General features: G+C 38.9%; 1 long non-coding RNA gene across 1 annotated transcript in view; it reads left to right on the plus strand.

Annotated features, from left to right (window-relative positions):
- The first annotated feature begins 2,095 nt into the window (after positions 1-2,095).
- Positions 2,096-27,685, plus strand: part of LOC140848312 (uncharacterized) — a 65,747-nt gene continuing 40,157 nt past the window's right edge. The window contains exon 1 of the long non-coding RNA XR_012128922.1: positions 2,096-2,210. This is a non-coding gene — a long non-coding RNA (uncharacterized lncRNA). The remainder of the gene's footprint in view (positions 2,211-27,685) is intronic.

Below are 27,685 nucleotides of genomic sequence, written 5' to 3' on the forward strand. Positions count from 1 at the left end.
ATATTTGTAACAGGCAGAACAGCATACAAATACATATGTAACAGAATGATGGCTTCCACAGTGTTTATAATAGTTACATCCAGAACAAAAAGGGAAACATGGAACAATCTAATTGCCAACAAATTAGCTGAACTGCAGAATACCTTGGAGCCTTTTTAAAAATGTTTGATAACGTGAAGAAAGATTCGCAAGGTATTGTTTAGTTTTTAAAAAGTTCCTTGAGAGCAGGTTCTTGGTTTCTGTATCTTTAAACATGCCTATAAGAATCCCTTGTACCAGCAGGCCCTTAAAATACACAAATTCTATAGCTAGTTTTCAGTGGGGACCTACTATGTGCCAAGCATGGTTTTAAGTTCCTTCCACATGTAAATCTATTTTGCCTCCAAGTAACCTTAGGAGGTAAAGTATTACCATCCTTGTTTTAAACAGGTGAAAACAGGGGCAGAGAGGTTAAGAAATTTGCCCAGTTGAGTGGTAGCACTGGGACAGGCAGGGATAGGCCCTATATTTCTTTTGAGTAAGAGGATTCTTAAATGATCAGAAAACAAAAGTCACAAAACTAAAAGTTACAAGACAGTATCACCAAACCAGTAAGACAAAAATACCACTTATTAGGTCTCATGATTATTGGTAACACATTTTCCAGAATTAAGGGCAAGGAGCATAATAGCAATGATTTTAGAATTAAGGAGGATGGGAGGGATCCTAGGATATTCTTTATTTTTCTTTCACTTTTTTCACTAGCTGGGGAAAACAGAGAAAGCAGAAGAGAAAAAAAAAAGGAAACCAAGTTTTTTATTTAGGTAATATGGAATCATACAGGAAAGATGTCAGTAAAAATATTCTAAATGGATTGTTTTGGGGTCTTCTATTTCTGGATCCATTTTATTTCCCTACTTATCTACATGCATTTGTTTCAGCACCCATTACAGAAGCATAATTTGTCATGAATTAATTTAGGTCCGTTCAGGAAATTTTAAAAATCACTCCATCAAAAATTAAGACGAAATGAGACCTGGGAAATAGCTGATCAGCCCCCTCCTTAAGAGACTGTCTCATACTGTTTGCCAGTTGTTTCTAGCCTCAGGCAAAGACCTCCAACTCTGAAACAGGATTAATGCTACATGCACATTTGCCACTTGAAATGGGGGCAGTGCCAGCAAGTCATCATTGTCCTCCCACACCGCCCTGTGTCTCTGGCAGCATAGGGGATTCGGACTGATTTGAAGTGTGGGTGGTGGAAGAGTGGGAGGTGTTAACCAAAAGGCCCCCACCCCCGTTCTGCGCGGTGCTCGCTTATGCCATCCAGCCGCTCTCCATACCGTCCAAGGCGAGAGCATATGGAGCTTCCCGAAGTGCTTTCATTCATTTCTCCCTTCATTCTCACACTCAGAAGGAAACGGCTACGGTTAGATAAAATTCGTACTTAATAAGGGGTTACCGAGTGTGTAATTGCTCCCAGAGTGTTTTCAGAGTGATAGTCCCCTGGTAGGAGCCCAGCCTTGCTAGAAAGAATCTCGCTAAACCGGCCCAAAGACTGCAATTCCATTCATTTGTCGTTATTCGGGTAACACACCAAAGATGAAGGAGCATCATTTACTAAAAGCCTTTTCCTCCTACCTCATTTCAAACAGGGCAGCAAATTCACAAGTTCCAGGTTTTCATCCAGGAGTCAGGGAGCGAACAGGTCCTCAAGCTAGTGCTGAGGTGACTCCAGACCTCCTCACGTCAGAGTTCACGAGCAGGTAGATGTGACCTTTGACGGGGCTGTGGGCAGAATGGCCGCACTTTGTAATTTTTCAGAGCTTCAGAAGCACGACCGCTTTGTTTCGCCAAGTGGGTCACCCAGCTGCGAGGGGAAGTTAGTTCTGCGGAGAGCCAACCGACGGCTCTCATTTTCTCTCAGGAGAGAGGAGAGAGTCTCCGGCCTGAGGGCGCCATGTGGAGACCTTCCCGGCCTCCCCATCCTCCCAGGGACACTCGCCAAGGTGGTGCAGGGCTCCAGCGACAGGCGGCAAGCTGCGCTCTCCTCTGCCAGGAGGCTGTTCCCCGAGCCCACGTCCGCGCCGGAAGTGGGGGCACGCGGGCTTCCGGTCGTGTCCTCGCACCGGCTCCCGGGACTTCCGTCGGTGAGGGAGCCGAGGGCGCGTCCCGGTCGCCGGTGTTCCCAGCGCGGGGTCCAGAGCGTTTCAGTCAGGAGAGCCGCGAAGGTAAGCGGACCTCGGGTGTGCACGTGTCTCCACGTTGGGGTGTCGGTGAGCAGCCGCGGACTTCGTGGGCTAAATAGTCGCCTTCTGTGCACGCAGGATTAGGGGCTTTCCAGTCACTCTGCAACCTGAGGGGGGTTGGAGGTTTGTCTGGGCTTTTTTGCTTTCATTGTTTTTTTCTCTGACACCACTTCTGGCGGTTTTATTGCCTTCGGTTGAGCTTCTCTGCTCATCGGTTGCTGTAGGTGAATAACTTTGTTCATTTTTACCACAGTTTATTCCTCGGGCCTCGGGGAAAGGATGGGCTGTGGCTCCCCGCTCAGACAGCCATCTTCACCGCGGCACTATTCGCGAGGAAGCTACCACAGTCATGTGCCTGATAAGGCACAATAATAACCACCCTCTTTATTGAATCCACTTCGTGAACTATCCACATCATGTTATCCAGTGTGACTTCAGGCTACCCGCGGGAAAGCTCACGGTGGGCAGGAACCTGCTGTTTGCCTCATCTTTCCAGTATTAGGGACAGTGTTTAGAAGGGAAGGCAGTCAACAACTGTTTGTTGAATGAATAATAGTGAAGTAGTCAGAGTAATTATTTTTTAATCATTAAAAACGACTGATCATTTTTTAATTATTAAAACGTGAGCTGTGGAATTTAAGAGGAAGAGAAGGTGATCTGGTGATTTGGCTTGAACATTTCAGTGCTTACCTTTACCAGTATGGATAATTAAACAGTGTCTTTGGGCCCACAGTCAGAAAGAAAACTGTGATAAATAATGGTCAGTTGGAAAGGCCTGTTTTTACAAGGACCTAAGAATGGTCATCTCGAATGGTCATGAGTTAGCATTAGAACTATTTTCATTAAGGTCTTTAGATTGTAAACAGCAGAAAATTACTCAAATAGCTTAAGTGAAAATGGAAGATGGATGTTAGTTATACTGCTACAGAAATTACACAGAACCCCAAAGAGGACATGGACATTATGCAAACCAGAGCATGGAGAGAAAAACAACCAAGATTTCTGCATGTTTTTTCTCAACTCTGCATCTCAGAATCAGCTTCTTGCTGTTCTCTTAGAAGTCATAGATATGTGGCCAACCAATGGAGTGGCCACCTCTAAGTCAGGTCTTCATCTGTAGTCCAACCTGTGGTGGCGGAGGAAAAAGAATGAGGAGGATGGGTTACCTAGAAAGCTTCAAGGGTAGACAATGAAACATATCTAGTACTTTTGTACTTCTAGTAGTCTGTGAACTCCCCTGTGTTAGAGATATTGCTTTATTCTTCTTTGTACACTTTGTGCCTAAAATAGGGTCTTTTACAAAGTGGATATTCAGCAATTATCTGATGAATGATTGAATGATGCATAGAGGAGAATGAACGCTCACTAAACTTTATGTCACGCACAAGAATAGCTATAATAAAAACACATGATAACAAGTGTTGGAAAGGATGTGGAGAAAGAAACCCAACCCTCATATACTGGCTATTGAGAGGTTAAAATGGTACAGCCTCTTTGGAAAACAGTTTGGAGGTTTCTTAAGTGTTATGTATTTCTTTATTACATGACACAGCAAAATCACCCCTAGTGTCTAATCAGGAGAACTGAAAGCTTGTGCCCACATAATGGCTTACACACAAATGTTCAAGCATTATTCATGATAGCCAAAAAGTGGAAAAAAATCTACTCATCTATCAACTCTCCAGTGCATAAACAAAATATTTATACAGCTCTATTTATACAGTAGACTATTATAAAAAGTAAACAAGTATTGATAAATGCTATAATGTGGATGAACCAAAAAAATATGCTAAGTGAAAAAAGCCAAGTGTAAAAGACCACATATTGATAATTCCATTTATGTGAAGTATTCAGAAAAAGGCAAATCTATAGAAACAGGAAATAGATTAATGGTTGTCTGAGTGTGGTTGGAAATAAGAAGTGACTGCATATGGGAATTTCTTTGGGGAATGAGGAAAATGCTCAAACATTAGATTATTGTAATGTTTACACAACTGTGAATTGACTAAAAATCATTGAATTATATACTTAAAATCAGTGAATTTTATGGTCTGTAAAGTATATAAATGTGTTTTTTTAAATCTGTGCAATTAAAAATGACTAAGTTTTCTTAGATAACCAAACCCTTTGGCTGATCTTTGATTGCATCTTCTTCTGTTTTCTGAACAGATTTGTTCCCAATCCACTGTTAGCTTCACATCTCCTTACAATCTAGCTTGGGCAGAAAGGAGCCTAGCAAAATCAAGAGTACCCAATGCATCCTTTTTGGACTATAAAGAGTAACAGAAATGTCCAGATAACATCACCAGCTAAAGCTAAGATAACATTGACTGTGGTATCTTCTTCATGTTCATGGCCTGGATGACCAGTAATACCATTCCTGAAAATATAGACAATTTATGCATCTGGGAAGGCATTCTACACTGTTATTATATGGGCTGTTTACTTGCTCTAGAGTCAGCTGGTTATTTAGGTATCCATAAAAACAATAATGTAATTGCTCAGTATAGAATGTAACATCATTGTATGGAGAGCACTTACTGTTACATTTCTCACCCATCCATATTGTGATGCTTCAGTGATCTCTTTAACATAAATAACCTTTCCATGTGGAAGGGGTTAAGGCTGGAGATGACATAAAGATATGGGAATAGTCAAAATATTTCTCAGCCACCAGTATTCTCCTCCTGAGTGGTAAAGGTAAGGTGATGTTGAGTAAATAACAATATCGTAGCTGGATCATTTTCTAATATTATTTAAAAAATTAATCTTTTATATTCAAGTGACCATAGCTCCATCTTTGCCATTCACATAATGCTTGAATACATGATTTGAAGTAAGGAATCACACAACTGTTCTACTCTACTCACACCCTTTTCCAAAGAGACTTGTGTTATAAAAACATTTTTTCAAGCTTTTGCTCAACTTCCTGGATGGATCAGAAATTACAACAGGCATGACTTTAAATTGACTTACTAATTTTTTTTGTACACTATGGATTCCCTAGACAAGCTGACTGGTTAGTTTCAAAAACTGTAATGTATATATAAATAGGCAATAAATATATATGTAAATGCTTGTATTTTCTTTATACAACTGCTTCAGATGGTGTGATATGGATACCTTTAAGATTTTTTTCTCTGAATATCAAATTGACCCAATAAGTAATTAATTAATCCCTATGGTAAACTCCTAGCACCGTAAAGTACAGCCATAAATAGGAAAGATAGTAATAGGAGCTGCTAGTTAAGGAGATTTTTTTAAGGCAATAGAACAGGTCTTAGAGTCAGGTAGAAAATTAAATAATTAGCACAAGAAGAAAGTGAAACCTAAAAGTACTGGCTATAGTCTCTAGAAATGCACAGCAAAAAAAAAAAAAAGATTCGTAAAGGCAAAGTCAAATGATAAAATGTTTCCTAATTAACCAGAGCACCTTGTAGGTATTGATTATAACTTAGAAAAATAATAAACTTGTACATCATAAATCATGCCTAACATATTCCTTAAGGAATGATGGATGGAGAACAATGGCTTGAACTTATTAAAAGTTCATTGCAAAATAATAGGATTTTGATGATAAACGGTTTATACTTCCTGTTTATCACATGGTCTTCCTAAATGAAATGGATCTTGAAAGGCATTTTTCGGAATCTGAAATACTGATCTTCCTGCATTACTAGAAGAAAAAAGAAAAAAAAACATCGGTCAGGTCAAAACATCGTATCACTCAGTGTCTCAGGGACATAATGGGATTATAAATAATGAGAATTTTGATACCAATTTGTTTTGGTTATAAACAGAATAAAGTCTGGAATTGAGGTGTCTGTCTTTAAGGGTTTATATGCAAGATAATTATCTTTATCTTGGTCCATGTAAGGATACTTGAGCTTAAAATGGAATAGCTGGAAATAATCACATTTTTGGAAAACTGATGTTAAGAAAATAGCTTTTAAATAGTGTGGGAACAGAATAATAAGTATTCAAGAGTGTGTATGCTGTAAAATGACACTAATTTGGATTAGTGTGGATGAGGCCCATACAAATGAGTAAAATATGAACAGGAAAATATTTGAAAATAGAATAAATGTTGTTTTTCTAGTATATGCCCCTGAAAGGGGGGAAAAAATGGTGAACAAAGTGCTGAACCCGATGTTAGGGCTAGTTTTAATTGGTAAAGAGGTTTTTTTTTTTTTGTATATGTGCATTAATACAACAAGTATTTACTGAGCTCCTTACTCCTTGCCCACCCATGTGCAAAATGCTGGGGAGAACCAGAGAAACACAAGAGGACTACAAAGATCTGGCTTTCTTAGAAGATACGTTAATTTACTGAGCAGCCTACTCAGTTAGAGGCCAAATGTTTCTAAAATAGTCAGAGATCCCCCTCCTACATTTTGAAACAGTATATCTCATAAAGAGTCATTGTTATAAACATCTGTTTTTGGCCTGTGCTCTCATTCAGTGATACTTTCAGGAGCTGTCAAGGAGCAGTCTTTGAAGTATTATCAGTGATTCTTACTCAGCATCTTCTCCAACCGCTGCTGGTATGACTTCCTGACAACCATGCTCCCTTCTGATTCCTTGCTTATCCTCTCCATTGTCACAAGAAACCAATCATTTCTTATTTTATTTTTGTTTTGATCGTTTTCATTATTTTAATCAAATCATGATATCATGACTTCATTTTATTTTCATTTTAATCATCTTCAAGATAATGATTACAGTAACAAACATTCCCATATGCTAGCCTCTGTGTTAATCTGCTCAGGTACCCCTGATTTTTGCCTACTGGCATCCATTTCTCATTCTTTTGGAAATACCATCCAGATTTTACTTTGAGCAACTCTTTCCACTCACCTTACCTACACACACACACACACAGATGCACTCACTCTCTCTCTCTCTCTCTCTCTCTCTCTCTCTCTCTCTCTCTCCTAGTCTATGTCTAAAAATAGTTCATTTCTATGATTATAATCATTGGCCAGGGATGATTCAACTTGATCCGACAAGACCTGGTTCCACTTTTGCTGGAACTGCTGGAGGGTTATTGTCTCTGCTGTGGTGATTAGCTATAAGGATCATAATGTATAGAACTGGAGAGGCCTCTTGAGAATGAAGCTAAACACAGAAGAAAGCAAAACCTAGAGATGAAAAGAAACAATGAATCTTGATGACATTGGCCCCCTGGATTCAGCTCTACCTGAAATTTACTCCTAGACTTTTCAGTTATGTGAGCCATTATAGTCTCTTGTTTGCTTTGTGCCATCTTGGAATTAGAAATATCTGCTTAATAGACATACTCTTATTTCATTTGAAGTCTGTAACAGTTCTCTGGGGAAGATACTATAATTCTTTACATTTTATGAATCAGAAATCTCAGGCTCACAGAGATTTAGAACTTTGCCCAGTGACCCAGCCATTAAGTGACAGAGCTAGTACTCAAATCCATGTCCATCTAAAACCAATGTCCATGTTTTTAACCCCTGAAGTCATCTCCCTTCATGCCTCATTTCTCTCTGTCTCCAACATTTAACACAGGCTGTGACACATACTCAGTGTTCTGTCAATGTTTTATGAACTGGTTGGCCTTAGAGGAGAGTAACAGGCTGTCCTGTCTAATGGACAAAGGCATATAAGAAAATTAATTAGGTAGTTGGGGGGATATAGGGATGAGGGAGAAGAATGAGACAATTTGAAAAAAAGGATTTTAGAGAATTCCTCAAAACTGGTCCAGTTAAATCCTTTAAAAACAATTGATTCTTAAAAATGGGTTAAACATTAACCTGAACTACATTATTTATCTGACCCATTTACTTTATAACCCTATAAATAGTACAAAGGTAAACTTGAGAATGGTTAAATTTGCCCACATTCTTAGTGAGTAAGGGCAATTCAACTTATTATTTTCCATATTTAAGACAAGCCTTTTCACTTTGCTACTATATCATGACATAGCTTATATCATGGCATAGCTTTTTTTAAAAAAATCATGCTAATTAATGATCCCCAAAAGGCCTATTTTCTGCTCTTGTTCCAAGGCCTGTGATGCTTATCTAAGGACAAACCTCGGGCAAAGTTCAAATGGTGCTCTGCCCTCAAATATGCTCTGTAGAGTTGTGTAGCCAGACAGGAAACAGCCTCTTGAATGGTCATGGGGACACACGTGTCCTAATTTAGTAATAGCCCATGTAGTCTCTGGCTTAATCATATCACAGAGTACACCCCAAGTATCATTAGCCCCATTGTATGCAGACCACAGTGTGAGGCAAAAATGTCCAGTGATAAACATGGCTGCAAATCATATCCATGTAGTGGATCTCTGCCAAGGATGGCTGACAAGCCTCACCTGTCTAGTTCACTCATCCATTGCAGGTCTGAGATCATTAGGCAGATGATGGGGGAGTAACAGTAAAGCAAACTGAAGATATTAAGACTGGGTAAGTCCATGAAAATGGATGATTGCACAGAGATTCCATCCCAAGTGATAGTCCAGGAGGCAGAGACCTCATTGAGAAAATCCATAAATTGTTATTATTACTTAGTGTATGTAAAATATGTGAAGCCATACTAATAGCTTTAACTCACAGAAGGTTTGCTGTAGTCCAGGCACTTTGCTAAGCATTCTGAATTCCCTGTCTCATCCTCATAAATGCCCATGGAGTTGTGGTGTTCTTAATCAAGCCCACTCTGGATCTAGGAAGAGTGAGGCTCTGTGGAGTAAGTAACCTGCCCGAGGTCACACGGTTCGTAAGTGGTGAGGCTGGGGTTCAATCTTATGCCTACCAGGCTGTTTCTGCAATGGGGGTACTTAACTACCATGTTACACCATTGCTATGAGAGACTACACAGAACATTAAGGATGTCCTCTGGAATGTGATTTTATTGTGATAAAATATACGTAACGTAAAATTTACCATTATAACCATTTTTAAGTGTACAGTTCAGTGGTATTAAGTACATCCACAATGTTTTGCAACCATTATCACCATCCATCTCCAGAACATTTTCATCCTACCAAACTGATAGTTGGTGCCCACTTAACAATAATGCCCGAGTCCTCTTCCCCCTAGGCCCTGATAGCCACTCTTCTACTCTCTGTCTCTATGAATTTGATTTTCCTACATACCTCATGTAAGTGGAGATATACTAATTGTCCTTTTTTGTCTGGATTATTTGCCTAGCACAATGTCTTCAAGGTTCACTCATTTGTAGCATGGATCAGAATTTTATTCTTCGCTAAGGCTGAATAATACTCAAGGCTGTGTGTATATACCACGTTTTGTTTATCCATCCTGTTGAGGACCATTTATATTGTTTCTACCCTTTGGCTATTGTGAATAATGCTGCTGAGAACATCAGTGTACAAATATTGGCCCAAATCCCTGCATTCACTGCTTTCAGAAATGAAATTGCTGATCATAGGGTAATTCTATGTTTAATTTTTTTTGAGGAACCACCATATTGTTTTCCACAGTGGCTGCACCATTTTACATTCCCATCAACAATGCAAAAGGTCCCGATTTCTCCACATCATTATGCACACTTGTTCTTTTCTTTTCTTTCCTTCTTTTTCTTTTTTCGGTTGTTGTTATTGTTGTTTTAATAATAGCCATCCTATTCGGTGTGAAGTGGGGTCTCATTGTGGTTTATCATTTGTGCTCTCTTAATGATTAGTGATGTTGAGCATCTTTCATGTGTTTATTCACCATCTATATATCTTTGGAGAAATTTCTATTCAAGTCCTTTGTCCATTTTTTAATTGGGCTGTTTGTTTTGTTGTTGTTGAGTTGTAGGAGCTCTTAATACCTCCTGAATATTAATCCCTTATCCGATAAATAATTTGCAAATATTTTCTCCCATTCTGTGGGTTGCCTTATAACAACACTCTTGATAATGTCTTTTGGTGCACAAATGTTTTCAAGTTCAGTTGCATTTTAATAAAAAAGTGTTCATCACCTGGGTGCACAGCAGTCTGGTCAGGAAGAGAGGCTAAGATGGGTGACAGAGCTCTTGTCTGTGGCTGCTTTTGTGTTTCAATAACAGAGTTTAGTAGCTGTGATAGACACCGTAAAGTGGATAAAGCTGGAAATATTTCCTCTCTGGCTGTTCACAGAAAAAGTTCACTGATTCCTGCTGTAGAGTAAGGCCAGTGGCAGCCCTGAACTGTTATGTGAGTCCCCCCAAATTTAAGCTAGTGGGTGTTTAGATCTCCATCACTTACAACAAAATATTTCCCCAAAAAAGTGTTCTCTTGATTTTAAAGAAGAGAAACGTGAAGTTTTGAGCAAATAAGTGGCTTGGTCATATAGTTGGTCACATATTTGGTCCAATGGGCTGGTATCCTGTCTCTCAGCTCACTGTCATATAAGCTGGCTTCATGGGTATACAGCCTATGCAGTCACACAGAGCCCTCCCTTCCCTGCTTAGAAGGCACTTGGTTTAATGCTCTGTTATCACAATATTGAGATTCTTAAGACATTTTGAACAAGGGGCTCTTGCATTTTCATTTTGCACTGGGCATCACAAATTATGTAGCCAGTACTGGTACCACCCACCCAGCCTCCAAACCCTATTACCTTACCCTTTTCTAAGTGCATTCCACATCTACATTATAATTTGCTATCGCCCTAGTACATTAATATTAAAGAAAGTGATATTAATTAAAGAAAACTGTGTCCATGTTTTAATTCCAATATATTTATATATTAAGTTTCTCTAAGGTTCAGATAAAATAGCTACAATTTTAATCATTCTCATCATCATAATTGCTTTGTATTTATTTTTTTTATTTCATTTGTACTTCAGGAATGGATGGCACAGGGAATGGATTCAGTAATTCTGCAAGTTCATAAACTGTGAATGGGATTTCAAAAATGGTGCCTATTATTAAAGCATCTGGCTGCAGTGCTAATTAAAATGAAAAAAATTATAAATTATACAGTGCCTAGATATCCCCATAGCAGAACAATGTATGGGCCAAGAAATTTATAGCACAGGGCAAACCACAAGGCTTAGTTGCCTAGTCAAACCTGAAACTCTGTCCAAAACAGTTTGGTTCACAAAAAATGAACCTAAGAAATGCAAGAGAAAGGAACAGTTAAGTCACATGGTACAAAATTGTCCATTTTTTCAAACATTAATCTATTCAGTCTATGTTGGGTTTTTGTTTCCTGCGCTTCTAACTACCTTTTTCTCTGTTTTTTTTTCTCTGTCTGTCTCTAATCTGCCTTTCTATTTTCCTTCTTATCTTATTTTGTAATTTTTATCATTTTTGCAAATTACCAGTTATATATGTTTATTGTAGTATATTTTTAAAGTAAAGGTTAAGGGAAAATAAGAATGTAAAACCACCATTATTTTACTGCTCAAGATAGCTATGGTTAACATTAATTTTTGTTGTTACTAACTTTTAGAATGTCTTTCCTAATCAATTTTCCATGCACACAGAAAACTTTTAAAAATGGAATCTCACTGTATTCCATCTTAGGAATTTGCTTGTGAGCATTTCCCTTTGTCTTCACTGTTCTTTCTCACTGCCATTTTAATGACTACATTCTATGTAATTGTGTTCATTATAATTTGATGTGTCAACTTGACTGGGCTAAGGGATGCCCAAATAGCTGGTAAAACATTATTTCTGGATGTATCTATAAGGATATTTCAGGAAGAGATTAGCATTTGAGTCAATAGACTGAGTAAAAAGATCCACCTTCACCAACATGGTTGGGCATCATCCAATCCATTCTCTCTGTCTCTTCTCTAGTAAGACATCCATCTTCTGCCCTTGGACTTAAGAGTTCCTGGTTCTTGAGCCTTGGGGCTCTGGAACTCCTGATTTGGGACTTTTGGCCTTGGACTGGCATTACACCATCAGTTCTGGTTCTCAAACCTTTTGCCATGGGCCAAATTATACCACCATCTCTCCTGGTTCTCCAGCTGGTAAATGATGTCATGGCACTTATTAGCCTCCATAGTCAATTCCCATCATAAGTTTCTTCTTGTTTATATCTGTGTAAAACCTATTGGTTGTATTTATCTGGGAAATCCTAATACAGTCATTTATTTAACAAATTCCTTATTGTTGGGCATTTGGGTTGTTTCCAGTTATCAGCCATTCAAAACAAAGCTGCAGTGAATATCTTTATAGCTATATTGGACTTCACGTATGTTCTTTCTTTTTTTCATTTTATATTAAAAGGTAAAAGAAATTATTCTTAATCTCTGTGATTAACAACTTTTCATTTCCATAACACTGTTGACATGAGAGCTTGGATGAAAGTGTATATAAATTTCAAATATTTGCATAGCACAGTGCTACATATAGTATTTGCTCAACAAATGATGCCTATTAATAGCTCCAAGAGAGCCTAGCCTACTTGACATCAAATTCAAAGGACAGTTTTCCTTAGCTGACCTTTATGAACTTTGACATAGACTTTTAAGATATTCAAATATTTGTATTATACCATCTCTGAGAAAATGGGTTCCTTTAGTTTAGTGCTCATATTTAAAAAAAAGGACATACTTTTTTGCCCCACTTATATTTCAGTGAACCTCTTATCCCAGTGTTTCAGGATTAGATAAATTCATTCTTAACTCAAAGTATGCATAAAACTTAAAAACTTGAAGATACATATTATATGCAAAAACAGAGTTCACTATCATTCTTTTAAACATTAGAATGTTATACTTTTAGGAACAAAGGTCCAATCACATTAACAGAAATGAATAAATGGGACTAAGGATTTTCAATTTATGATAAATAAATGTAATGTATTTTATTATAATTGATAGTTAACTTAATTTTTTAAATGGATTAAATACTACTAGAAAGAGGTCAAAACTTCTTCCCTTCTTGGTTCAGTAACCTACAAGGGATTCATATCTTTTAGACTTTCAAGTAACTAAGGTTTCAGTGTGGCAGATTTTCTCTACCAGCAGAGAATTCCTGTGTTGTTGTAGGTTTTTTATGGATGTCTAAAATAATCATCACTTTAGATACATTAAGAACCCCCTTGGAGAGTGTTATAGATGAGCACTCAACTTAGGGCCCGTATACAATCAATTAAAATTTTATTAATAAATAAGCAATGTGAACAAATATTGCCTTAGGTCATTAACATCTAAGACAGCTTTTATGTCTTCTCTGTATTTATTATCTCTGTTTCATATTTCTCTTGGTTCCCTCATCTGTAAAATGGGAAGAGCAATAGTGCTTTGTGCAATTGTTGTGAGGATTCAGTAATATCGTGTAAGTAATGCACCTAGCATCAAGCATGGTACTTGATAAGCCCTCAACAAAAATTAGCTGTTTCCATGAAAAATAGCATAATCATCACCATCATCATCATTATCTTTCTGGAATGTAAATGCCATCTGTCCTGCTCTTTTTTAGCAGGCAGGAGGAGCCTTATTTTCTCCTTGAGAAAAGGTTATTCTACAGTTGTTGTTTCCAATACAATCCCCACCTGAGGGTATGATGTGGAAGGGAGTCAGAAAGTGAGAATCGGAGGAGAGAGGGAGCCCATTAATTTGGGAAAACTAACATGTTACAGAAAACCTTGACCTAGTATATGAGAAAAATGGACTTAGCAATTACAACTGTTATGAAACTTCTGTTTTATGAAGCCAGAGGCTGGAAGCATACAATAAAACAACTTCAAAGTATCAAAAGACCACTTTGGGTGGCCTGCCAGTGAATTATAGACATGACTTTTATATTGAGAGAGATTGTCTGGCATTGAATCAGAGGCACTATATGATATGAGCAGTGGGATATCAGTAGTTAGTTTGGTCTTAAATAAAGATATCAGAAATGGTAAATCAGTACAGCATAAGCAAAACTTAAGAGATTTGTTACATACAGTGTAAAAGAGGAGAGTTTTGTAAACATCCAACGCTAAGAATTCTGGAGTTTTCTTTAAACCATATCTTTCAGTGTACTGAAACTTTCCAAGAATTTAATTGATTTTTAGGAAGACATTCAACATTGCAATCTGTATGGGAACATTGTTCAACTTAATTTAAGAGCAAATTTATCACAAAAGCTCATTTTTCTAATTATTAGGGAGAGAGTAAAAAAGATTGCAGGTTTGAGAGAGACATGGCAGAGCCCAAACGGGGGGGAAATCTCTCCAGTGCCCCAACACAAAAGGAGAAGGAAAGTGCAAAAATTGCCCTTTGTTGAAAACCACACCTGCAGAAGCTAATGAGAGCGTGGCTTTGCTGTGTCTGCCAACCATTGATGGCTGATTAGCAACTAATCTTATAAGTGTTACAGTTCAAAATGGAAACAAAAGCCTGTACAAGTTTTAGACCATAATTGGTAAGAAAGACTACTGCTGCTCCCCAAACTCAGCTGGCTGCTTGCTGCTGCCTCTCTCTCTCTCTTCAAGACAGATTACTGATCCACATGCCATTTAAGTTCTAAATTAATTTTTGCAGCAGCCATAGCCATTTCTTATCCATAAGAATGCAACATGTACCAAATGTACAAGGTGGCAAAATGAAATTATGTTATAGAATGCTTTGGAGCCAAACCTTCTGCTAACGCAGGTAAATTATGAAATAGAAGAGGATACCAATGCTAACACAGAACACAAACAATTCATCATTTCTCCCTGGAAACTTTCAAAATAATTTTGCCAATGAGTTACTCCACTCTAACAAAGAGGAGAGAGACTTCTGGGCGTTGTAAATGATGCTGCTACATTCGTAGAAAGCCATCTTCAAGAAATGGATTTTACAATATTAACACATTTTAAAGGTTTATGATTGGAGTCTTTTCGACCTAGAGGGTTAAAAATAGGTAGCTTGTTTATGTACAATCTTGTGTGCTGTAACATCCTACAGCAAAATCTTATGACTAGAGATCCAGCCATTGGACTCCCAGTCTTTCTAGAGAGCTGTCTATTTGACTCCCTGATTGCAGCTAATTATCTCAGCACTATTAACTGAATATATGTATACACACACACACATGCAGCCCAGACTCTTCTACTGGTGCTGGAGAAAATCAGATTACTCTAAACTCTGAGTAATCTTACTGTCACCAGCCTTACCTCCTTGGATCAGTTCTCCACGATGCCTTTAGATATCAGAGGTATCAGAGATACCTTTCCAAAACATAGATCTGATATTGCCAGGATGTTGTTTTAAAAATCTTCAGTGGCAAACCACCTACTACTGGATTAAGTCCAAAATCCTTATAAAAACTGTTAGAAAAACCTATATACAGGGCATTTTGTAAACAATTCATTTAGTAGTATAAAAATTATATTTTATAAATCATTAAACAAATATTTAAAAAATTTCTCTTCAAGAATATGCCTTATGTATTTTCATGTATTGGTATTTCTCAGAGCACTGATATCTAACCATGGACAATATTTTCCCCAAGGGATATTTGACAATGTCTGGAGGCATTTTTGATCATCATAACTAGAAAAGGATGACTGGTATCTAGTTGGTAGGAGGCCAGAGGTGCTGCTCAGCATCCTATAGAACAGTCCCCCACAACAAAGAATTATCTAGCCCAAAATGTGAGGTGTGCTGAGCTGGAGAAACCTGAGCTAAAACAATGAAACGTGTTACTCAGCTGTGACCATGAAATTCAGGTTTGGAGTCTCGTGCTACTGGAGTGGACCTCAGAGGCTGATGAGTGCATCTCTCCGGAAACGGACCTTCACTTCTCACAGTGACCACTGAGGAAGGTATTGGGACTGTATTGCACCATATATATGGCACACCAGATGGCCACAATCTCCAGATAAGGCAGGCAAGGAAAGATGTAAAAGAAGTTAAAAAGAAAATTAGAATGTCAAAGGACCTTTCATACCTGGCAGGCTCCTCACTCAGCACAGGTAATAGCATTCATTACTGTAGGTCCCTACCTGAGACACCATTCCTCTGAGATCATGCAGTGACAAATTCTGCTCTAGCTAATGGTCTGTTTCTATATCCTCTGTCATTTAAGATTCTTATATTCTCCAAGTTCATTGGTTGGTGTTTCCAATAATCACCATCTATTTAGGACTGTGAAACACCAGTGAAACAATGATTTGTGAGCTAGACTAAATTTAGAAAGAAAAACCTATTCTAAAAGCTCCTTTGAACATATCAAAAGTAAGGGTTTAAGATATAAATGTACATTTTTTACCACAAGCCAGAGGAACCTGGAAATCAAAATATAACACAAGGAAATGTCCCACCTGCCCAAACATAAAGTGAAGGGTATTTGCTTGGTAAGAGAGTCTAGGGGGAATGTGGAGGGAGAGGAAAGGAGACCAGAGATCAGGCACAAGGGTACAGACTTCCTTTCAGGGTGGAGAGCTTTTGGGGGCGGGGGGAGGTGAGTGAAATGCCACATAGCATGAGATAGGAGCTAAAACCCTAGGGATTTGGGACCTACTTTCCACTTGTAATACTGGGGAAAAAAAAACACTTTTAGGGTCCCTGCGACAAATGGGCAACAGTAGAAGAAAAAGAAGCATGGCCTGTTTTTGGCAGAGACAGCATGAAAGGAAGCCAGATGTTTCCACTTGCACTCAGTGAGGAATGCAAACAGAAAACTAGTAAATTGCATGGCAAGTTGGCCATGCACGTCGGAGGTGACTTTGTAGTAGAGTTTAAGGGTAGACAACCAGAGTGTGGGCTCAGATGTAAGATATAGCTTAGATGCAGGAGACTGCAGCAAGAATGACCACATCAGCGAAGGAAGGGAAGAAAACACACCAAAGAAAACAAACCAAGAAAATAAGACAAAGTTTTCCATCTCTGAACTTCTGTGGCAATTACCAGGTGAGACCAAAGACATCTTCATGAGTCCAGCAAACACCTGGAGGGACCAGCCTGGGGCCAGCAGTACAAGTCCCAGTCCATGACAATACCTGTAACTTCTATACACAGGCACCAGCTTAGGAGGAAGGCAACCCTTTGAGAACAGCAGAACTGAAGATCTATCCAAATGTCTAAGTAAGGTTAAGGGAATTGGCACTCAAGACATTTAGATAAGTTATGGGAAACAAAAAAGCTATATTATTTTTGCACATCTAAATTGTAGTATTTAAAATGTTGATGCTCATTTCAGTAGGCAACTCCTATAAATGGTGTAATTCTGAGGTAAGTGAAGCACAAAGAAGTACCTGAACTTGCCCAAGTTCTCAGAGACAGTAGGTAGGACAGCTCTGGCTCCAAAGACCACTACTTTTCCATTGCTCTTCTAGATGTCATGACGTTCTAGCAGATCTTTGGCCATCTGGCCCATCCTAAATTACTGGCCTCATTTACCACTACATTCCTCACATTGTTTTTGTTTCACTCACAGGATTATTTCCCAAATATGCCATGTATGTCATGCTTTTGAACAAGTTTTTCCTGCTGCTTCAATGCACATGCAAACTACCCTTTTCTCAACACACATACAACCTAACACTTTTGGGTAGACTGGGACCCACGTTGTTGGTGGCAAAAGGTGGGGGTTGCTAAGAAACAAGCTGACAAGTGTAGTTAATCCAGGTCAGTTCCCGCAAGGCAGAGGCTGCCAGGTCAGGCAGGGCAGCATGGGAGTATAACCACCTACTTGATTTTTGCTGGCTGCGACCATAGCAGCAGAGTCATACCAGGTCTGCAATGCCCAGTAAGTTCTCAAGCTCAGAGGCTTGGCTCAACCATTCTGTTTATAGCCCCAACAACCCCTGGACATTTTGTCCTTGCTCCTCTGGCATACAGCTCTCTCCAGTTTCTGCCCAACTTTCCTCCACAATGAAACTACCCAGACCACCCACAATTCCTGTTTATCTTATTTGCACATGGCTTTTCTCATTAGCATGAGATGAAAACCCCTTTTGCCAGGACAATCAGAATTGTCTCACCCAAATCCTCTGCTTCACTTGGTTTATCTCAACCTGGCTTATCTCACTCTTGTAGTCGCAAGAATCTAAATGCCCTGCAACCTCTTCTCTAACTGATCCTTTCTGAGGTCTTCCTATAACTACTCTGATCAGTTCACGTTCTTCTAAAACCAGTTATGTTAGTATAGCACTTTCCCATAGAACTTTTTGCGTGATGGAACATTGTATGTTTTCCAGTATGGCACTCACTATCCACATGTACTATTGAGCTCTTCAAGTGTGGCTAGTGTTCATAAGAAACTAATATTCAATTTTTAAGAAGTTTAATTAATTTAGATGTAAATGTAAATAGCCATATGTGATTGGTAACACCACACTGGACAAACCCAGGGTTAGAACAGTCTATTTTGACTTATGTAACATTCATCATATTTCCCTGCATATATTCAAAGCATGCATGATATATACTCACTAATCAAACACATCTTATATACTTAATCATCTAATTTAGTATATTTCCATTTTCTTCAATAATAGCTATCAACTATTAAAACCAAACCCAAATTTACTCCCTCAGGAAAGGGTGATGCCAGTTTGATAGAAGCAGTCACCACTTCTTTTCCAAGACTCACACATCATTTTATGCATGTATCTATTGTAGAACCCCTCTCAGTGTATTCATTCATTTTTTCCATTTTGATCTCCCCTCCTGTTAAAAAATGCTTTCTCTGAAGGATGGAAGAGACCTTTATTCATTAAGAGTCAGTATGAAACTGTTGGATGAGTGAATGAAAGAAGAATAACTGAGTGGGAGATGGGTAGGAAAGTTACAAATATTTTTTAAATGAACATGGAAAGGATAAAATATAGCTGGACAGAGATAATTAAAGTATCATCTGTTTTATGTCTTTTTCTTTCACATTTCTTTTAATGGAAGTCACTGTGATGTATTTGAGAGATGATGTGGAATTCTTATTGCTAATGAGGCCTCAGTAGAGGCCAGCATTAAACAGTATTTGAGTTGTCAGTTATCAAATGTTGCTGATAGATAGGAGACAACATACCTGGTGGTACTGTTCTCATTACAGTTGTCATCTGCTACACACACCTACCCAAGACACATCTCTGCAGACTTCGAGTCACAGTTTATACACTGGAGTGTTGCCATCACTCTAGCCTCCTCCAGTCCTTTTTCCAAACCACTGCTTCAGTAGTCTTTTTAAATGCAAATGGTGTTGGGTTCTATCTGATTAAAATCTGCTGCTGACCTAGCTCTTTAACACGACCTGCAAGACCCTATGTGATGACACTCACCCCCTTCCCTGCTGCAGCAGCACTGGCCTTTTCCTCAGCCCTTCTCCACCAAGTTCCTTCTGGCCTCAGAGCATGTACACTTTCAGCTCATGGTCCCTGGAATTCTCTTCCCTCTCTTTGTTGCCTAGTTGATACCTGTTTATCCATCAGCTCTCAGCTCAGGCATCACTTAGTAGGGGAAGACTTTCCTTACATTCAGAAGCCCAGATCCCCTTTTATAAATAGAACATGTCTCTCAATAACATCACAGATGGTTTTACATATATTTGTGAGTATTTCAGACATGTCAGCCTCCACCCCAAAAGGCTTAGCTCCATGTAGACCTGCGTATGTTTACTATTTTTCATTGTATGACTCTGGTCCCTAGCACGGTCCCTGACACACAGTGGAATCTCAATAAGTATTTGTTGGATGAATGAAAGAATGAATGAATGATGGGTGCAAAAAAATCTCCCTTTAGAGTATAAGTCCAATAACTAAATGTTATTAAAGATCACAACTCAAGTACCTAAAGATCACAAAGAATAGGTCCCCAGTAAAGAGTAAACATAATCAACCGTGGCCTGGCCTCCTTATAATAAAATTAACACTAATAATGACTCTCAAAGGTTATGACGTCTTAACAGATTCTATCTCACTCTAGGAAGTGACCCACCTAGCGGTCACTAAATTAGCATAGCACATTGTCTTCTGTGGTGACCAGCCAGATGCTTCCAGAGATAATCAAGAGCATTGATGTTAAAATGTCCAGAGGTTATCACTGTGGAATTTACTTCAGGGCTTGAGGATATGGACCTTTTAGCTTAAATGTCTCCTAATCATTAAAACACACCAAGGGAAATGCTAAGTTTTACTTTTCACATTTTGCATCTGGTTTTGGATGTACAATGTACTTTATAAACATACAATAAAGCACATTGATTGTATACTGATATTCACTGATACATTCAAAAGCTATTTAGAGACTCATTAATATTGCCCAAAAGTGGTAGACAAACACAGACATGATATCTGGCCTTATAGAGCCTACACTCTAGTGGATGATAACAGCTAATATTTATCGAGTGTTTATTCTTGTTACAAGCACTGTGATAAGACCTTAACATGTTATTTTAATGCTTACAAAAATCATATAAGGTAGTACAATGGGCATTTTTTGTTTGGACTGTACAGAACCTACAATTTTCAACAGCCACTGTTTCCTTTGAGAAATTATCATTCCCAGGGATACTTTCTCACTGGAACAGTTAGACAAGAAGGCTTGACATTCCTCAGTGAAGTGTGAAGGTATAACCCAGGCTTCTAAGCCAAGCATGTGCTCATTACCTGGAATCTGAGTTTTGAGCAGAGAGAGAATGAGACCAAAAAGGTTTGCATTCAGACCAGATTCCTATGGCCAGGAGACCATTTGGGCTCCCTCCTTCCTAACATCCCATGCATGCTGCCTTTAAATCTGTCAGTTCCTCATATCCTTTCAATAAACTATTCTTGCATAAGTTAGAGCCAGTTTCTGTTGCTTACAATTCAAGAATATTTATTATCATTGCAAGATGACAGAATAGGTTGAGAAAAGTAGGTCATACAGCTAAAAAATGGTGGAGGGTTAAAACCCATGCAGTCTGATTCTAGAACATTCCTCACTTCTGAAAAAGCTGATTATATATCCCCGGATATCATGGCTTATAGGGTAAATTCTAGGAAGTTCTATGCGGTCTCACCTTGGTGAAGGCTCTGGTTATTTGCTACCATCAGCCCATGAAGAGTCCATGCCTCCCATTTTTTATTTGAAATGTTGGAAAGGCCTCCTAAAGCAGAAACATGCAAGTTGCCTACAGCAATGGTGTGAATTGATGGAAATTTGTGGAATTTGGTGAAAGTAGGATTTTGCTTACAAGCAATGGTAGAAATTGGTGGAAATTTGTGAGTAGAACCAGCCAGTCTCTTGGGTACCTACCAATATCTCTTCAGAATGGATGCAGTGGTAGATGGGCTGGCTGCTGGCAGTTTGTGGTTTTCCCTGGAGAGCATCCAAGATGACCTTGGAACTGAATCAACTTCCTGCTTGAATGGTACCCCAGCTCCTGCCTCCTCTTCCCTAGCCAGAGGGATATCTAGTTCTGGGGAGTAGAAAAACTCACCCTGAAAACATGCATCTAAAATCTTTGGGCCAGAAGCCTTTTCCCTTGAGTATTAGTCTTTGTTGCAGTTTCCCAAGTGAATGCAAGCCTGGGGGGAGAAAAAGGCCCTTAGAGAACAAGAGAGAAAGCACGGGGGGTGGGGAGGGGGGAGAACACTAAGTGAAGTTACAATTCTGCCCCCATGACCTTGCTCCAAATAAACACATGATAAATGATCCTTGTAAACTCATGAGAGAATAAAATGCATATAAATACATTGTTGGAGTCCAGTGAAGAGTCCAAGAGTTTTCTGTGACTGTGTTCATTGTGGATTTCTCACATATACAATAACAAGTTTTGGCTTCCCTGACACATATGCTTGAGCAATGTGTTGCTGTATCTCTGACAGTTGGTGGCATTTCCTTTGCAGTCAGCAAGATTTGTACAGAAGCTGTGTGTCCAATGAAGAAATTAATATCCTGAATCCCTACGTTTGCTATTAGTCATCATTTGTGCCTTCATCCAAAAAATATTCCTTGAACACCTACTGTGCTCAGCCCTCAGCGATGAAGATGAAACCAAAGCAGTTACTGCTCCCCCAAGGAGATGATGCATATACGTAAAGAAGTATATTGCCTAGTGATATTATTTATTAGAACAATTGTGATTAACATTTATTTGAGGACTTATATTGTGCCAGAAACTGTTCTAAAATATTTAACATGCAATATCTCCTCTAATCCTCACAGTAGCTCTGTTATTATATGCATCTTATAGATGAGAAGCATGGAGAAATTCTATAATTTCCCCCAAAATCACATTAGTATGATAATAAGAATGAAGGCAAAGCTGACTGAATTCCAGAAAATAGCTGTTAGTTGCACAGAGGAGTACTAGGAAGGTTTTATCATGGAGGCAGTGTGTGAGCTGGTCCGGTTACTCTACAGTCTGTAAAGCTGGTGTTAGGAAAAAGTGATCATATTTCTCTTGTGATTCTTACCCTCAGGAGCTGTTGTTAACACATATCCCTCATGAGAGTTGCTTATGAAGCTGCAGGTACTGATAACAGACTTCACATAAAACCTTAGGCTCATACTGACCTTCCTTCAAAGCTTGGAAAAGTTCATTCTATTGGTGTATTGTGTTTGAGATCTAAGAATTCAGTAAATCGCTTTACAAATTGCCACAGAGTTATATGATCCATTGAAGTAACTGATAGCTGGTGGATTTAATTGGCCAAAAGGCCATTAAACAATTGGAATTTTTCTGCTGAATAGAATAAGACTTTGGACAAACTGATCCATCACTTTCAAATTTTAAAAAATGAAATAATGAAGACACATAGAAGTAAAAAGACTCATCCAAGGGCACACACAGACTTTGTATAGGAGCCAGGAGTGGCACCCCTGCCTTCCTATTCCTAATCCTGTGTCCTTTTTTTACATTTAACAACTTTATTCAGGTATAATTGAAATGCATTAAATTATATAAGTTTAAAGTGAGCAATTTGATCCATTTTGACATATATACTCACCTGTGAATTTAAAAATTGCCACAGAGTTATAAGATCCATTACAATGAAGAGAAATATTTCCATCACCTGCAAAAGTGACATTTCCTTTGCAGTCAGCAAGATTTGTACAGAGGCTATCCTTCCCTCAATCTCCATTCCTCAGCAACCACTGACAGGCTTTCTATCACTATCAATTTGTATTTTTCACAATTTTATTTAAATGGAATCACATGGTATGTATTATTTTTGTCTGGTTTTCACATAATTATTTTGAGTTCTCTTCGTGCTGTGTGTCTCCACAGTTCAGTCCTTTTTACTGCTGAGTAGTACTCCATTTTATCATATAACACAATTTGTTTAGCCATTCAGCTGTTAATGGACACTTGGGTAATTGCCAGTTTTGGGCTATTAAAAATAAATCCATAATAAACATTCCTGTATAAGTGTTTGTGTGGACATATGCTTTCATTTCTCCAAACTAGACCTAGGAGAAGACTGGCTAGATTGTGTGGTAGGTTTATGTTTATCTTTTTAAGAAACAGCCAAACTGCTTTCCATTTTTATACCATTTAACCTCCGCATCAGCAATGCTTGTGAATTTTAGTTACTCCCCATCCTCTCCAACATTTAATATCTATTTCCTTTTCTTTGTTATTTTTACTAACTAGTAATGATTTCCACCACAAGTGACTAACATATTCCTTAGTGCTGCACTGTAGAGAAATGCCTTTCAAGCGTTTGAGGCCTGATGTGATTTACCCTCTCAGCTTTTTCTTTTCTCTCCTGGTCAGTTTTGGAGGCATGTAGTCTTTTGTCAAAAAGTAAAAATATATGGGTTAATGTAGTAACCACATTGTTTTTTCATGGGAAACCTTCATAAGAGTGTATATCAATAGTACCTTAATTAAAAAATTTTTAAAGTAAAAATAGTAGATGTTTGTAGAGGGGGTATCACTGTGAAAATCAGAAAGGTTTGACTTTCTTAGAGGTGTTCCCTTTTGCAAATATGAAGGAAGAGAAAGCTCCTTCACTCAGAACACAGGAAAACCATGCCATTACCACCAGGCTGTACGGGAGTACCACTCGGAAGTTGGAGATTGGTGCCAGGAGTCAAGGAGAAAGAAGAAGAAGGGAGATCTATGAGATCCACCATTCTGGTGGGCTCTTTAAGGGCCACCAGGTAACCTTCTCTTTCCTTCCCTAAGCTTCTTGAGATTGGACACTTTCTCTTGGTTATCCCTAGGATAACCCTATCTCTAGGAAATAGAGAAATACCTGGGATTAGTTGTTTAATCACAGTAGCTGCTATTAGCAGAACCCTCATTCAGGGAACTGTGCCGAGAATTTTACACTCATTATCTCATTTTTAATTCTCAGAATAACCATGTGCATTTGGTGTTACTAATCCTATTGTACATGTAAGGAAAATGAAACACAGATGTTATGTAACTTGTCCATGATCACAAAACTACTAACTAGGAGGAGGATTTGAGCCCAGCTCTGTCTGGTTTCAAAACCCACTCTCTTAATCCCTGAACTGTACTACCTTTTCAATGACCAAATATGGGTGTTGTGAATATAAGTGAATAGCAAATGAATATGAGACCCCTTCCCAGACTAACCCTCAATGAGTCTATTCTGCAATGTCATGGACTGATTACAGCCATTCTATGCCAAATAGTCAAAGAATTTCTGTAGTCCTTAAGTGTTTGCCAAGAGTAGGTCTTTCATGCTCCCTAGCAAATTCTGGAGGGGAGAGGGATATCCATATTTAGAACTTTGGTTACTAACTGCCAGCAGTCTTTTTCCTTCTGCCCACCCATTCAAGCTGATGTTTCAGCACTTGCTTCAGATCTGTGTACACACAAGTACCTCTCCCCACAGTGTCCAGTGATTCTTCACCTTTGGTGAGCTGGCTAAAGCTAGAAATACCAGGGTTTCACATTCTGAGATTCTGATTGAGTAAGATTGGTTTTGAACCCAGCAGCTGTATTTTCAAAAGGCATCTTAGTGACACCTGTTACTTTGTAGCTGCCCACCTTCCATTCCCTGACCTAAAATCAACCCAGTTGTATTTGAGAGAATTGCCTTCCTCTTGCTGGGCTTGGTCCTGGTGGGTGGGCAGTTCCGGGCACTCACCTCCATTGTAGACAAACTCCTGTTCCCACCATTTGATTTAGCCAAGGAATTGGCCTGTGAAACAAGCTTAGCCAATCATATGGCCTCTCCCAAGACTTTGAATTCTTAGAGAAGGATCAGATGGAGGTGATGTAGCTCAGCAATGATGTCTGGTTCTAACCACAAGCTACTTGTGTGCTTATTGCTTCTTGTCCACAGAGTTCCCTTGATATACCTATCTTGTCCCTCAGTTCTTTAAGCCCTATCATGCTTACCTAAATATCTTTTCAACAGATACCTATTTGTACAAGTTAGCTTTTCAGTTTTTGATGCTTGCAACCAAAGCGTTATTCCATGATACCTCAGGCAGTTCAGATGCAAGAGATTCAAAGGCCAGCCTAAGAGGAATACTGCCCTTAATTTTCAGAACTTCCCTACTAAAGCTTTTCGGAAAAGGACATGTGACTAGTACTAACTGTCTCCAGCCATCATTCCCACATGAGTAAACTTGTCAAATCTTTCCAAAAGCATAAGGAGACCCTGTGTTTTCACAATATTTTATTTTCCCCCCTTTGCGTATCATGCTTGTAGTCACTACGTACAAGAAGGATATTTCTTTTTGTCCTATTTGCTTTCAAGTTAGATCTCTAGAGTGCTGTTCTTAGACTGGCAAATTCAAATTATTAGCCTGTCTTTATTTGTGTGCTTTAGGATCCTGTTCACCTGAAAGTAGAGGAAAAGTTGGTAGAGCCAAGTGGACATCTGACAAGCCACTGATTAACTGTCCAGTGGTGTGTTAATGTAGGCCACGACCTCAGGGAACTGATGGCAATGTGAAGATCCATAGGAAAGAATGGAAAACCAGAAGAGCACCATTACTAGCAACTCCTGATGAAATGATGGCATTCCAATGATAACAATAGATGCTAATTGACTCCTCAAGTGAAGTTTCTATGGTAATAAGCATTTGGTCACACATTTCTGGCTAAAGACTTAGTCATTGCAGAAGAAATTGTAGCAGAACAGAAGAAGGGCTGTGACCCTCTTTCCCCAGCTGAGGCAATCTTACATATGCTGGTGGTGTGTAGTATTGCTAACAAGCCAATTCTGGATGCTGTAGTTATCTTGATTTTCAGAATGGACTTCTGGTGGGGAGTGGACCTCTGAGGCTTTTCACTAGCCAGCATCATTATTATTCCCCTTCTCTGGGGATGGCAGCACAGTATACCTGTGAGAGCTTTCTTTCCCCACCGCAGTCTGTATAGTTTCAGTGGAGTTGCACAACCACCTTAGCTCCAGTGGGCACAGAACCAAGGCCTGGTCAGTCAGTCTTCCTGGTCACAGTATGAATCTGAGATGGGTATATGACATAAGGCAGACCAGTGAGACTCAGACCTAGGCTTTTCCTAGAGCCATTGGGGAGGAGGTACTTTCTGCTGAATTTGTTAAGTTAGTTAGATCCAGAACATTTTTGCCATCACAAGGGAGAGCAGAATAGTATGGAACCAGCTCAGAGGAAACCAGAATCAAGAGACTAAGGAAGAAAAATTGTCAGTGCCCCTATGCAAGCCTTTGAATCCAGCCATGATGAAGTAGCACTACCCACTGGGATTTTCAATTATGGCAGCCAATAAAATCCTGTTCGGTTTTGCTTTAGTTATTTTGAATTGGGTTTCTGTCACTTGCAACCACAAAAATCTTGAGCAATATACTTGGGAAGCAATAGACTGACCCCTGCAAGGATCATTTCATGAGGCTGTTAACCCATCCATCTGGAACTTTCTGAACTACTCTTTCTGGTCTAGCAGGGAAAGTGATACAGGCATAAGAGAAGGACAGGAAGCTCTTATAATTGAATCCTCCTGCTACAAACACTTTCCCACACATTTCCTAAGCTATGCAGCAAAATCTTGTTTCTTTGCCTTCCTTCCATACAGTGTTTTCAAATTCAGAACATATGCTGAAACATTCCAGATGAACTTGACTTCTGCTGTTTCTCTTCATTCAGGAAACTGTTTCATTTTATGTGGCTTCCCCTGTCACCTTTATGCCTTTCTTCCGGTTCTTATTTTTTTAAGAAGCAAGAACAACTTACTACAAGGCCAAGGTCATTAGCTCTAACACCACCATCCAATACTTCGAGCAAGTTCTCCATCAGAACAAATCACAGAGAGAAGACTCAGGGAAGGCAGAGAAGGAGTCAACCTTGACTTATCCTGGTGTGCACATTCTGCTTTTTAATGTGTTCACACTCCAGTGAGAGACTCTAGTCCATTAATATTTAATGGCCTTTCTGATATGATGGGATAGAACTAGTGAGGTATCCCAACATGCCTCACTAGTGTGAAGTTATAAAGTCATTTTGCAACTTATAACATCCTTGACTCCACCCAAGTTATTTATGCCAAACCCTGTGATCTCTGTCTTCAAGGAGCTTAAAAATAAAACTTCAATTGCTTAAAAGAAAATGCAGAGGGGTTTTTAACACCACTGAAACACGTGTGGGTAACCTGAAGATCCTCTGCTTTAGATATATGGCATAAA

The sequence above is a fragment of the Manis javanica genome, chromosome 3 (genome assembly GCF_040802235.1).
Source record: "Manis javanica isolate MJ-LG chromosome 3, MJ_LKY, whole genome shotgun sequence".
Lineage (NCBI taxonomy): Eukaryota > Metazoa > Chordata > Mammalia > Pholidota > Manidae > Manis > Manis javanica.